Consider the following 12,681-nt stretch of genomic DNA (forward strand, 5'->3'; position numbering starts at 1 on the left):
CAGAGCATTGAAAGAGAAAACGGGCAAAAGCCACGGCAGTAAAACTAAAAGACGGACTAAGGCCATTTCCCAGTGCTACTTCCCAACTGCGACTCCGCCCTCTTCTGTGCTGCTCAATGTGAATGGCTGATAATTATTTACCCCGCCCTGCTCCTTTAGTTAGTGTTTCGGTTTAGGTCTCCAGTGTCCACCTGGCCAGCGATGTGGAAAGTTCGCAGTCTCTTGTTCATTTAGCGGCTTTTTTGGCTAAAATCAAGTATCAGAATTACGTTTTGTAGCTGGCTGGACGGCTTTCTGAAAGGCAGGCTGACTGGCTGGCCGGTGAGCTTTACGTACGCTGGATACATTGGACTGCTGTGCAGGCCGGCTAGGCTTACCAACTCGGCTGAAGCCGTCTGGTGAGGCCCTCCTTGGCTGACCGGCTAAAGGCTGGCGGGCCAGGCTGACTGTGAAGTGGTCCGCACAGTTGGATAGCTCGGAGGGCTAGGCTTGACGAATAGGCTGGAATGCGGTGCCGGGTTGCTGTGCTCGTTGGCTAGGCTGGCTGGCTGGCTAGCTGAGAGACACGACTAATAGAAAAAAAAATCTCGTTCATTTTTGCATAGCACGAACATTACCCAAATGTGTTAAAGCGCATCACAACAGGTTGGCATCACAACAGGTTGCATTAAAAGAATACAATTTTTACAAACAGTTGCTTGGATGATCTTTACAAAAAAACGCAAAGTAACGAGTAGATCCCTACGGACAGTTGTTTGTTTCGATTTTTGCAAAGGAATCGGCTTACATTTGTTAGAGGATGTAGATGTTAATGCATGCCAGTGCGCCAGATTCCGCCTGGAAACTCCCGCTTTTGAAGTAAACTTTATTTTGGCTGTCTCCCGCCTGAAATTGCGTGTGTTTCAATAACAGTCGATGTTAGAAATCCATTCGCCAGATCATTTTTTTCAGTTCTCCCACTTTTTCCTTCTAAAATGTTGCTATGTATGGTGGTGTAGTGGCAGTAAAATGTTATGTCAAGTGAGGTGGATGGAGGTAGTGCTGTAATCTCAGTCTCGGAGAGTACATTATCATAGGGGAGGTGCATGCATGTCAAAGTTTTAGAGCTGGCATGTGGGAGATAACAAGCATTGGCATAGCCAATAGGTCTCGCCTTTGGGACCTTATAGGTGCTTAGCCATGCAACAGTTGATGTTGCACAAAGGATATTGTGCTGCATAACTAAATACTTATCAGGTCCCAATAGTGTGACCCATTGGCTATGCCAGTGCTTGTTGAAAGTAGGTTTGGGCCAGATGAATGATCAAACAGAGCACACAATTGCAATGTTACATTTTAAAATAAACCATTCGAATGGGGGGGGGGGGGGAGGGGGACAATGTCACTACCACTTGCAAAAATTTAGAAGCTGAGCTGAAATGTTCTACTTCATGCCACTAAAAAGGCTAGTGGTATAAGAACATATTTTGTATCTTATAATTAATACTGATTACTTTAGTCATTGAGAATGTGAAATAGGTTAACCATCAGAAAGGCAAGCATGCACGCAGAGGTTTTAGAGTTAGAGAGAGAGTAGGCCAAAAGAACTTGAGGAAAAGTTTAATTTCATGTTGGTTATTTGGAGACTTGTTTAAAAGACCGTAAGTAACTTTCCTTCTCCTTAGATATGGTTATACAAGCAAAGTTGATATATTTTGTATTTGTACTCTCAATTTCTGTGAACTGGAGGCCATCATTTACAGCTAATAATGATCCCAGGTAACACCAATTCAACCAAACCTGCAGGCTGCCTGGAACTACAGAAAAGGGGGTGGTGATGAACAGAGTGTCTGAATTAAGCAGACCACTCTTACCCAGTCCAAAGATCAGGGCTTGATCCATCACCGTTATTTATCTCACTGCACCATCCCAGTTCAGAACCTTGTTATATGCAAATCAGTCTGTCCCTGGCCCAGTGCATCATGGGAACAGGGCAGACTAAACTACAAAGCCAATTCTTCACCAGAAAGGAGACAAGCTACCGGGGACCGGTTTCTGGCATTTCAGCCGTCCTCGGTCCGGCTTGCTTGAATCCTGATGGTGCAGTGAGAAAGGGACTCATGTCTGAGTATACCCTGCCACACCTATAGTGGCCAAACCGATTCAGAAAAGGGGGTGGTAATGAACAGAGGGTCTGAATTAAGCAGACCACTCTTACCCATTGCAAAGATCAGGGCTTGATCCATCACCGTTATTTATCTCACTGCACCATCCCAGTTCAGAACCTGGCTATATGCAAATCAGTCTGTCCCTGGCCCAGTGCATCATGGGAATAGGGCAGACTAAACTACCAAGCCAATTCTTCACCAGAAAGGAGACAAGCTTCCGGGGACCGATTTCTGGCATTTCAGCAGTCGTCGGCCCGGCTTGCTTGAATCCTGATGGTGCAGTGAGAAAGGTACTCATGTCTGAGTATACCCTGCCACACCTATAGTGGTCAAAAACGATTCAGAAAAGGGGGTGGTGATGAACAGAGTGTCTGAATTAAGCAGACCACTCTTACCCAGTCCAAAGATCAGGGCTTGATCCAGCACTGTTATTTATCTCACTGCACCATCCCAGTTCAGAACCTGTCTATATGCAAATCAGTCTGTCCCTGGCCCAGTGCATCATGGGATCAGGGCAGACTAAACTACCAAGCCAATTCTTCACCAGAAAGAAGACAAGCTACCGGGGACCAGTTTCTGGCATTTCAGCCGTCGTCGGCCCGGCTTGCTTGAATCCTGATGGTGCAGTGAGAAAGGGACTCATGTCTGAGTATACCCTGCCACACCTATAGTGGCCAAAAACGATTCAGAAAAGGGGGTGGTGATGAACAGAGTGTCTGAATTAAGCAGACCACTCTTACCCAGTCCAAAGATCAGGGCTTGATCCATCACCGTTATTTATCTCACTGCACCATCCCAGTTCAGAACCTGGCTATATGCATGTAGCCAGGTTCTGAGCTGGGATGGCGCAGTGAGCTAAAAAACGGTGATGGATCAAGCCCTGATCTGTTGACTGGGTATGAGTGTTCTGTTTAATTCAGATACTCTGTCCATCACCACCCCCTTTTCTGAATCGTTTTGTCCACCATAAGCGTGGAAGGGTATACTCAGATGTGAGTCCCTTGCTCATTGCACCATCAGGATTCAAGCAAGCCGGGCCGAAGACGGCTGTAATGCCAGAAACCGATTGTGATCCCGCTCCTCGGGACACCCGACCCCGAGCCGACCCCTCACCTCTGTTGCCACCTCGCCCCGCATCATGCCCGCGTAGACGCAAAGGGTCCCCAACAACAGCGTCCATGACGACCGAAATACCGCCCCTCTCTCCCCTGCAGGATCCAATCCAGTGGAACGAGGAACCGGAAGGACAATCCTACGACCCCGGAAGTCCCGCCTCCCTACAGCCAGCCGGAGATAGAAAAGACGGAAGGAGAGAGACTGACGGCGTCGAAGGATCGTGGCAGGAGCTTTCGGCTGGAGCGGTGACGGACGGAGAAGACGGGAACGGCGACAGCGAGGAGTGGACCGAAGAGTGGTGGAGTCCCACGGAGGTGGCTGAAGAGCGGCCGTAACTCGGACGAGAGTTACGGCAATCCGCGAGATTTGCGAATCTCCCGCAAAATCCGCAAATCCGCGAGCAGCGGATTTTGCTCGCACTGTTCGCGTGAGTTCGCGTGAGTTCGCGCCCCGCGAATAAGTGCAAAATTGCAGAAATACGATCTTAGCAAAACTGAAAGTAACTACTTACCAGGTTCAAAAGTTCAGGCTCATCATTAGTAGCCATTTCCTGTAGTGCTTCCTGAGGGGCCCCTCCAGAGTTCAGTTGCCAGTTGAAACTATTATGTGACCCTGCTCTGAACCTCAGAATAGTTACACATATGCCACACAGGTCCTGAATTACAGCTAAGGGAGACAAGCAGGAGCCAGGCTGGAAGTTAAAATCCATTAATCAGCCCCTAATTCATTATTGTCAGTTGGGGCAGGGCAGGTGTTGTAACTAATTTTGCAACAATGAAAGCACTTAGCAAGTGCAAAAGATCACTAATCAGGGCGCACTAAGGAAGCAGGTGCCAGCTAAAAAAATATTCTGTGACACATTAATCAGCCCCAAATTAATTCAGGTCACTTGAGGCAGGGAAGGTGTGCTTTGCTTTGCCGAAAATAATGTACACTGGACAACCAGAGGGTGTGGTGATGAAACAGAGGGTGGCATGGGTGGGCCAGAGGGTGGCATGAGTAGTCAGAGAGTGGCAGTGGTGACAGAGAGTGGCAGTGATGAAGAAGAGTGTCCCAAACAGGCTGGACACGTAGAAACAACAAGTTCGCGAAACTTGCAACCCGACAGGTAAGTTCGCAATTTGCGAAAGTGTACAAAACCCTCGCGAACTGGCAGAAACACGGGCGAACACAAAAAAAAAAAAAATTCGCGGGAATTCGCGGATTTTGCGGATTGCGAATCCGCAAATCCGCAAAATTCGCGAACGCGAGATCCGCAAAATTCGCTCATGCTTAGTCTTAAAGGGACAGGGTACCACCCATGTAGAAGCCATGGGGAAATTGACCGACGTCTTAGGACAACCGAGACCAATGTCCTCCCTCCCGTCGGTGGTTCTTCAGAAATATGTGCCGGGGGAAGACCCTGACTTCTTTTTTACCAACTTTGAAAGGTTAGCACAGGCGGCCACCTGGCCTGCCGATCGATGGGCTCATTATCTCGGACCTCTGCTAACAGGGGATCTACAGGCCGCCTACCAACAAGCGAACATTCAGGGCAACACGCCATATGCAGATGTTAAGAAGTGCATCCTTGAACGGCTGGGTATTGACGAGGAAACGTACCGAGTACGACTACGACAGGTAAAGGAAGGTCCCCAAGAGACTCCTCGAGCCCTCTCCTTCCGTATAAAAGACTTAGCCAATCGCTGGCTAAAACCCGATACCTCCACTAAAGAGAACATTCTAGATAAGATATACTTGGAACAATTTCTATCATCCCTGCTCCCGAACACCCAAAGATGGGTACGCCAGCATGCCCATCTGACCTTGGACACGGCAATTGAAATTGCAAGCGCCTACAGCTGGGCCCAGGAAGTTCAGAGGGGAAGAGAAGATCACTCCCACCGATCACACCCTCCTACCGGTCCTCGACCTCCTCGTCCCTCTGTTCCCAGAAGGCCTGACCCACCACTTGTGTTCCCCGTTCCAATGGCACCCCGTCCTGTCAATCCTGGACCACAATGCTACAGCTGTGGAGGATTTGGCCACATCGCCAGAGTTTGTCCGCACAAAGAAGAGCCGATGGAAGTTGGTCTGGCACGTAACTATGTGTGTTCCGTACCAGGGACCACCCCCCCTCCGTTCCGATGTCCAGTGAATTTTGATGGACAAACCCTAATGGCCCTAACCGACACCGGGTGTCGACAGAGCGTCCTAAGGCCCCAGGCCTTATCACACCCTATTAAACCTACTTCCAACACGGTAGCCATTCAGTGTGTTCACGGGGATACCAAGACGTATCCGACCACCCAGGTAAAGGTCCGACATGACAAGGATCCCGGTACCACTCTCACTGTGGGATTGATCCCCACCCTACCGGAACAGGCGATTCTGGGGAGCGATTATCCAGGATTACCTGCACTGCTACGAGACACCACCGAATCCTTGACCCATTGGTGGGAAGAAGCACCCTTTCCGAATGGACTGTCCTCCCCTGTACAGACACGCAAACCGATTAAAACCAAAGCACAGAAAAGAAAGGAAAGAAGAGAATATACAGGCGCCTATCCAGTGATCCCGGATGACCATCCTTGGCACACGGACCGGGAATTCAGGGCAGCCCAACAGGAAGACCCTCTATTACAGGAAGCCTGGGGAAGGGCTGTGGAACAAGAGGATCCCCTTATCGTAGGTCCCTACTTTTTCAAGAAAAACGGGCTGTTATATCGCAAGGGTGGGAACCAACAGAACCCCCAACTCCTGGTCCCCGGCCCCTTTCAGGAGAAGGTACTCTTCCTGGCCCATAGTCACCTTCTGGGAGGCCACTTCGGAGAAGAAAAGACTAGTCAAACAATCTTGGATAAATTCTACTGGCCTGGGATTTTCCAACACATCAAAAGGTTTTGTAAAGAATGTCCAGTATGCCAGAGACATAGCAGATACAAACCCCCTAGGGCCCCGCTACAACCCCTTCCCGTGATTGATGTCCCCTTCAGTAGAGTAGGGATGGACATAATTGGACCCCTGTTACCCTCCCGCAGCGGATGTCGCTATGCCCTGGTCATTGTGGACTATGCAACCCGATTCCCTGAAGCTCTCCCCTTGCGACAGCCCACCACCCAGAACATTGCAAAGGCCCTCATTTCAGTCTTTACTCGGGTAGGGTTTCCCAGAGAAATCCTAACCGATCAGGGTACCCCTTTTGTCTCTGCCTTGATGAAACAGGTCTGCTCCCACCTAGGAATCAAACAAATCCGTACTTCTGCGTACCACCCCCAGACCGACGGACTCGTTGAGAGGTACAATGCCACCCTGAAACAGACCCTTAAGAAACTGCTGGGGTTGGAAGCCAAACGGTGGGAGGATATGCTACCCCTGGCCCTGTTTGCCATCCGTTGCGCTACCCAGAGTAGCACCGGATACTCGCCCTACGAGTTGTTATATGGGCGACCCCCTCGTACCCTGCTAGATATGGCTCAAGAAGCATGGGAAGCCGAACCAGACCGTACTCGGCCTCTTCCAGAGTACATGGAGAATCTAAAAACCCACCTATCAGTCATCAGAGACATAGTACGCCAGAACCTTGAGAACGCCCAGAACAAGCAAAAGGGACAATATGACAAAGGCACCAAACCCAGAACTTTCGTAGCAGGCGATCTAGTATTATTAATGCTACCCTCTTCTGATCAAAAACTCCTGGGACAGTGGCAGGGCCCTTACCCCATCCTGCGTCAGGTGACCCCGGTCACCTACAAGATAAACATTGATCATGTCCGTGGGGTGACACAAATATATCATGTCAATCTTCTAAAAAAATGGGAAGGCCCACGTCCGGTTTTATCAGGAGCACACTACCCAGACCCCCTTTCCTTCAACTCCTGTATTGACCGAGATATCACGTCACAACAGAGACAGGAACTAGAGACAGTCCTTTTTCCGTTGCGACATGTGTTTTCCTCTTCCCCGGGACACACGACCATCACCGAACACAGTATACAAACAATACCCGGGAAGGTAATCAGACAAAGGCCGTATAGAATCCCTGAGGCCCGCAGAGAGGTGATACGAAACGAGACCGAACAGATGGTAAAGATGGGAATCATCGAACCATCCACCAGCGAGTGGAACTCCCCGATAGTTCTGGTACCCAAACCGGACGGATCTGTCCGTTTCTGTATAGACTTCAGGGAGGTCAACAAAATATCCACTTTCGATACCTACCCATTGCCCCGGGTCGACGAAATGGTCGAACGTATAGGGAAGACACAATATATCTCCACGCTAGACCTCTGTAAGGGGTATTGGCAGATCCCCCTTAGAGAAGAGGACAGAAAAAAGACGGCCTTCTCCACCCCTGATGGCTTGTATCAATTTCTAGTCCTCCCTTTCGGTCTTCATGGCGCCCCAGCCACGTTCCAACGGGCCATGAATACCATCCTAAGGCCTCATTCCCTATACGCAGGCGCGTATCTTGATGATATTGTCATTTATAGTGACCACTAGTCCCAACATCTAGAGCACCTTCAACAGGTCATCACCTCCCTGGGAAATTACGGCTTCACCATAAACCCTGCGAAAACCACTCTAGCCGCACAGACCGTTAAATATCTGGGCTTTCTCCTGGGTGAAGGGTTAATAAAACCACAGGAGAGTAAAATTGAAGCCATTCAATCCCTCCCTTTTCCTCAGACCAAAAGAGACCTCCGTGCTTTCCTGGGGCTATTGGGGTACTACCGACGCTTCGTACCCAACTTTTCCCAAAGAGCAGCGCCCCTCACGGACCTTTTAAAGAAATCAGTAAAAACAGATGCCCTTCTTAAAACGCCCACAACTGTCTTGCTACATGCGTTTTCCGATCTGAAAAACGCTCTGACCTCCCATCCTGTGTTAGTAAGCCCTGACTACACCCTGCCCTTCATACTACAAACGGACGCCTCCGAACAAGGACTCGGGGCGGTCCTATCACAAAAAAACCCTCAGGGAGACGAGAAACCTATTCTCTTCCTGAGTAGGAAACTGTTCCCACGAGAAAAAAACTATGCCGTGGTAGAGAAGGAAGCACTCGCCATCAAGTGGGCCGTGGAAAGCCTTTGCTATTACTTAGAAGGGAGACAGTTCACCATCTACACCGATCATGCTCCCCTCGAATGGATGGCTCGGAATAAAGGGCACAATGATCGAGTCCTTCGCTGGTTCTTGTCCCTCCAACCTTACCACTTCACAACAGTACATAGGAAGGGCTTAGAACAAGGTAACGCTGATTATCTGTCTCGATACCCTGTTTCCTCACCGGGTACAAGAAAGACAGCTAGGGGAAGGGAATGTGATCCCGCTCCTCGGGACACCCGACCCCTCACCTCTGTTGCCACCTCGCCCCGCATCATGCCCGCGTAGACGCAAAGGGTCCCCAACAACAGCGTCCATGACGACCGAAATCCCGCCCCTCTCTCCCCTGCAGGATCCAATCCAGTGGAACGAGGAACCGGAAGGACAATCCTACGACCCCGGAAGTCCCGCCTCCCTACAGCCAGCCGGAGATAGAAAAGACGGAAGGAGAGAGACTGACGGCGTCGAAGGATCGTGGCAGGAGCTTTCGGCTGGAGCGGTGACGGACGGAGAAGACGGGAACGGCGACAGCGAGGAGTGGACCGAAGAGTGGTGGAGTCCCACGGAGGTGGCTGAAGAGCGGCCGTAACTCGGACGAGAGTTACGGCGGAGCGCGTGAGTACCAGCTCCACTTAAGAGCACATTAGGTGCACTGTGTATATAGTAGGAATCCCCTCTCGCTGTAAATTGTTCCCCCGCTATCCTAGGCACGTCACCATTAGGCACTAGGCAGTTTGTATATAGATATCCACCTAGCACTGTATAAAGAGCACCCCTCTCCCCACCACCCTGTGCACTTCTTTTACTCTCCCATCCTCGACTCTTGCCCGTACCTCCCTCCATCCGTACCTCCCTCACTTCCCTTTCGTTTCCCCACACGACCCGGGTATCGGTGACGGGATCGGACCACGAGTCCAGTTTACTAACGGCTCCCATTTCTTCTCTTATTGCCCTCCGAGGTACTCTCCGACCACCCAGAGACGGCTACACGAAAGACCAGGACGCCAATCTACCCCTCGGGAACCTTCGGAAGAAGAGAGAAGAAGACACGCCGCCGGCCCCAACATTGGACCCGACCCTTTCCTTGGTCACCGCAGCCCACTGTGTACAGACTTAATAAAACACTATCGCTCACTATATCCGGCCTCCTCGCCTGATTTTCCAGTCCGCTGTCCACCCACGATCACACCGATTCCCCGGAAGCTTGTTTCCTTCCCAGTATAAGAATTGGCTTGGTAGTTTGGTCTGACCTGTTCCCATGATGCACTGGGCCAGGGACAGACTAATTTGCATGTAGCCAGTTTCTGAGCTGGGATGGTGCAGTGAGCTAAAAAACGGTGATGGATCAAGCCCTGATCTGTTGACTGGGTATGAGTGTTCTGTTCAATTCAGATACTCTGTCCATCACCACCCCCTTTTCTGAATCGTTTTGTCCACCATAAGCGTGGAAGGGTATACTCAGATGTGAGTCCCTTGCTCATTGCACCATCAGGATTCAAGCTAGTCGGGCCGAAGACGGCTGTAATGCCAGAAACCGGTCCCCAGAAGCTTGTTTCCTTCCCAGTATAAGATTTGGCTTGGTAGTTTGGTCTGACCTGTTCCCATGATGCACTGGGCCAGGGACAGACTAATTTGCTTGTAGCCAGGTTCTGAGCTGGGATGGTGCAGTGAGCTAAAAAACGGTGATGGATCTAGCCCTGATCTGTTGACTGGGTATGAGTGTTCTGTTTAATTCAGATACTCTGTCCATCACCACCCCCTTTTCTGAATTGTTTTGTCCACCATAAGCGTGGAAGGGTATACTCAGATGTGAGTCCCTTGCTCATTGCACCATCAGGATTCAAGCAAGCCGGGCCGAAGACGGCTGTAATGCCAGAAACCGGTCCTCGGAAGCGTGTTTCCTTCCCAGTATAAGAATTAGCTTGGTAGTTTGGTCTGACCTGTTCCCATGATGCACTGGGCCAGGGACAGACTAATTTGCATGTAGCCAGGTTCTGAGCTGGGATGGTGCAGTGAGCTAAAAAACGGTGATGGATCAAGCCCTGATCTGTTGACTGGGTATGAGTGTTCTGTTTAATTCAGATACTCTGTCCATCACCACCCCCTTTTCTGAATCGTTTTGTCCACCATAAGCGTGGAAGGTGTCTTGACAGGCTTTTTGGCTCTATTTCGGAGTGATAAAGACTTTAAACTTGCTCACATCTATTCTATGTATTCTTAGCTTGTGTTGGCTCTTTTAAGCCCTTTCTTCCAGACCTAGAAGAGGATAGCTGCTTTATATGATGATAGATCCCTTACTCTAATCCATCTATTGCCTATTGGCTTTGCCTTTCATTATTTTGCCTATAGTAGAGGGTGGATCCTGTGGTCCTGACTTTATATTATGGTTTGTGTAGGTACTCTGACAGAGCTAAGGGTTATTTCATCCTTCTCAGGCCTACAAGGCCCAGAACTAGAGAGACTCCATTTTGCTTTCTATCCCTGCAGAGCTGAGACCTTCAAGGGGAAAGGTAATGTTTATAGTTAAGGCTATTGTGTGCTAGGGGAAAACCAGCCAGGACTGGTTCTTATCGGAAGAATGTGTTTGTCTCTTGGGCCCAGACGTAACATGCAGATGGCCACTGCGGTTGCGCAAAGAGCTCTGGAGCTAGCACAGGAATTCGGTGGGAGGCAGCCCTCTGTTGGAAATTTCCATGAGGGGAGAGGAATCCATATCAGCGAAGTGCAGAAGAGGAGGAGTGGTCAGTTTGGTTCTTGAAGAGTGGAGAGTAGGATGTCTGCTGGAGCTGCAGAGTGCAGTGCAGTTCTATTGGTTTTCTGGAATGGAGAAAGAAGGCCGATGATGACTGAAGCTGAAGAGAGCATTAAAACAGATGGAGAAGTTGAGGCTGTCAGCTGAAGTAATTGAGCCAGAGGCGTGGAGCTGTGGTGACGGAGGGAGAGACAGAGAGAGCCCTGATCCCACCAGAGACAGAGATAAATCTTCCGTCTAATAGGTGAGGTAGTCTTATCTAGTCCACTTTACACTTACACCTTAATCTTGTCTTTATTCCCTAGGCTATTGTATGTCTAATCCTTTTCTTTCAGCGGTGTGTTAAAGGTCCTGTTAATCAAGAGACCCCGCAGATAACCTTGTCCTCATACTGTATGTCTAATCCTTTTTTTTCAGCGGTGTGTTAAAGTCTGTTAGTTATAGAGACCCCACAGATCTGTGTATGAATCCTTTGATATTATTGTAATAAAGATACCCCAGTTCTTAGTGAACTAGTGTGCATGTGTTATTCTTATGATAAAGCTAGCCTTTCTTCTAACCAGATGCTTTAGCAACTGATGGATCAAAAGGAAGTAGGAGCGTTTAAATCAGGGAATAACTCCATACAGTATGTGTCCACTATTCCAAAAGCACAGGTAACCTTTTCTTCTAGTCAGATGTTACAGCCAGAACAGATGCTGCCCCTGATCCGGTAAGTCTGAATAATTAGGGAGAGAGAGGAGCCCTTGAGCTAGGGAATTATTGACACTAAGTGATTCGGCCATCCCATAATATTATTGTAGTAGTGAACCCTTAGTGAATAGTGAGAGAGACTTCCCAACATAGAGACAGAGAGCTGAAGGTATTCATAGGAAAGTGGTCGTCATTGGTAAGTGGCGTTAGTGAGAGTACTGATTGTGGTCAGTGTGTATACCCGCAAGATTGCGGCTTGAGTGAGCACTGAGGGTAGTCAGTGTGTAGATCCGCCGGATTGTTGATCATGTTGTAAGTGAGTGAGCACCGGGGGGATACGGTGTGTAGGTCCGCCGGATTGTGGACCATGTGGTAAGTGAGTGAGCACCGGGAGGACACGGTGTGTAGGTCTGCCGGATTGTGGACCGGATAAAAAGAGAGCACTGGGGCTGCAGCTCAGTGTGTAGACACGCCGGATTGCGTGTCGAGTGAGCACTGAGGGTAATCAGTGTGTAATGGTAGATAATCAGAACTGCCCCAAGGTAGATTAGTCTGGACCCATGTGGTCGCGAGACTATGAGGTATGAGTGTGGTGTAGGGCATGGATGTCCTTAGTAATCAGTGAGTATTCTTAGTAATCCCTATAGATTTAATGGTGTTTCTGATGATATAAGCTTGTATATTGCGAGTTCCCCATCCTCAGGTAGGTACCCAGGTGCCTGGATAGATGGTCCTGAGGAGGGAGGGGGTTACGTTCCGGCTGGGTTGGAGGGGCTCCAAGGAGCTGATCCCATCTGGTCTGAGAACCCGGTCGTTACAGAAGGGTATACTCAGATGTGAGTCCCTTGCTCATTGCACCATCAGGATTCAAGCAAGCCAGGCCGAAGA

Source organism: Lissotriton vulgaris, chromosome 2_1 (assembly GCF_964263255.1).
Source record: "Lissotriton vulgaris chromosome 2_1, aLisVul1.2, whole genome shotgun sequence".
In the NCBI taxonomy this organism is placed as follows: Eukaryota; Metazoa; Chordata; class Amphibia; order Caudata; family Salamandridae; genus Lissotriton; species Lissotriton vulgaris.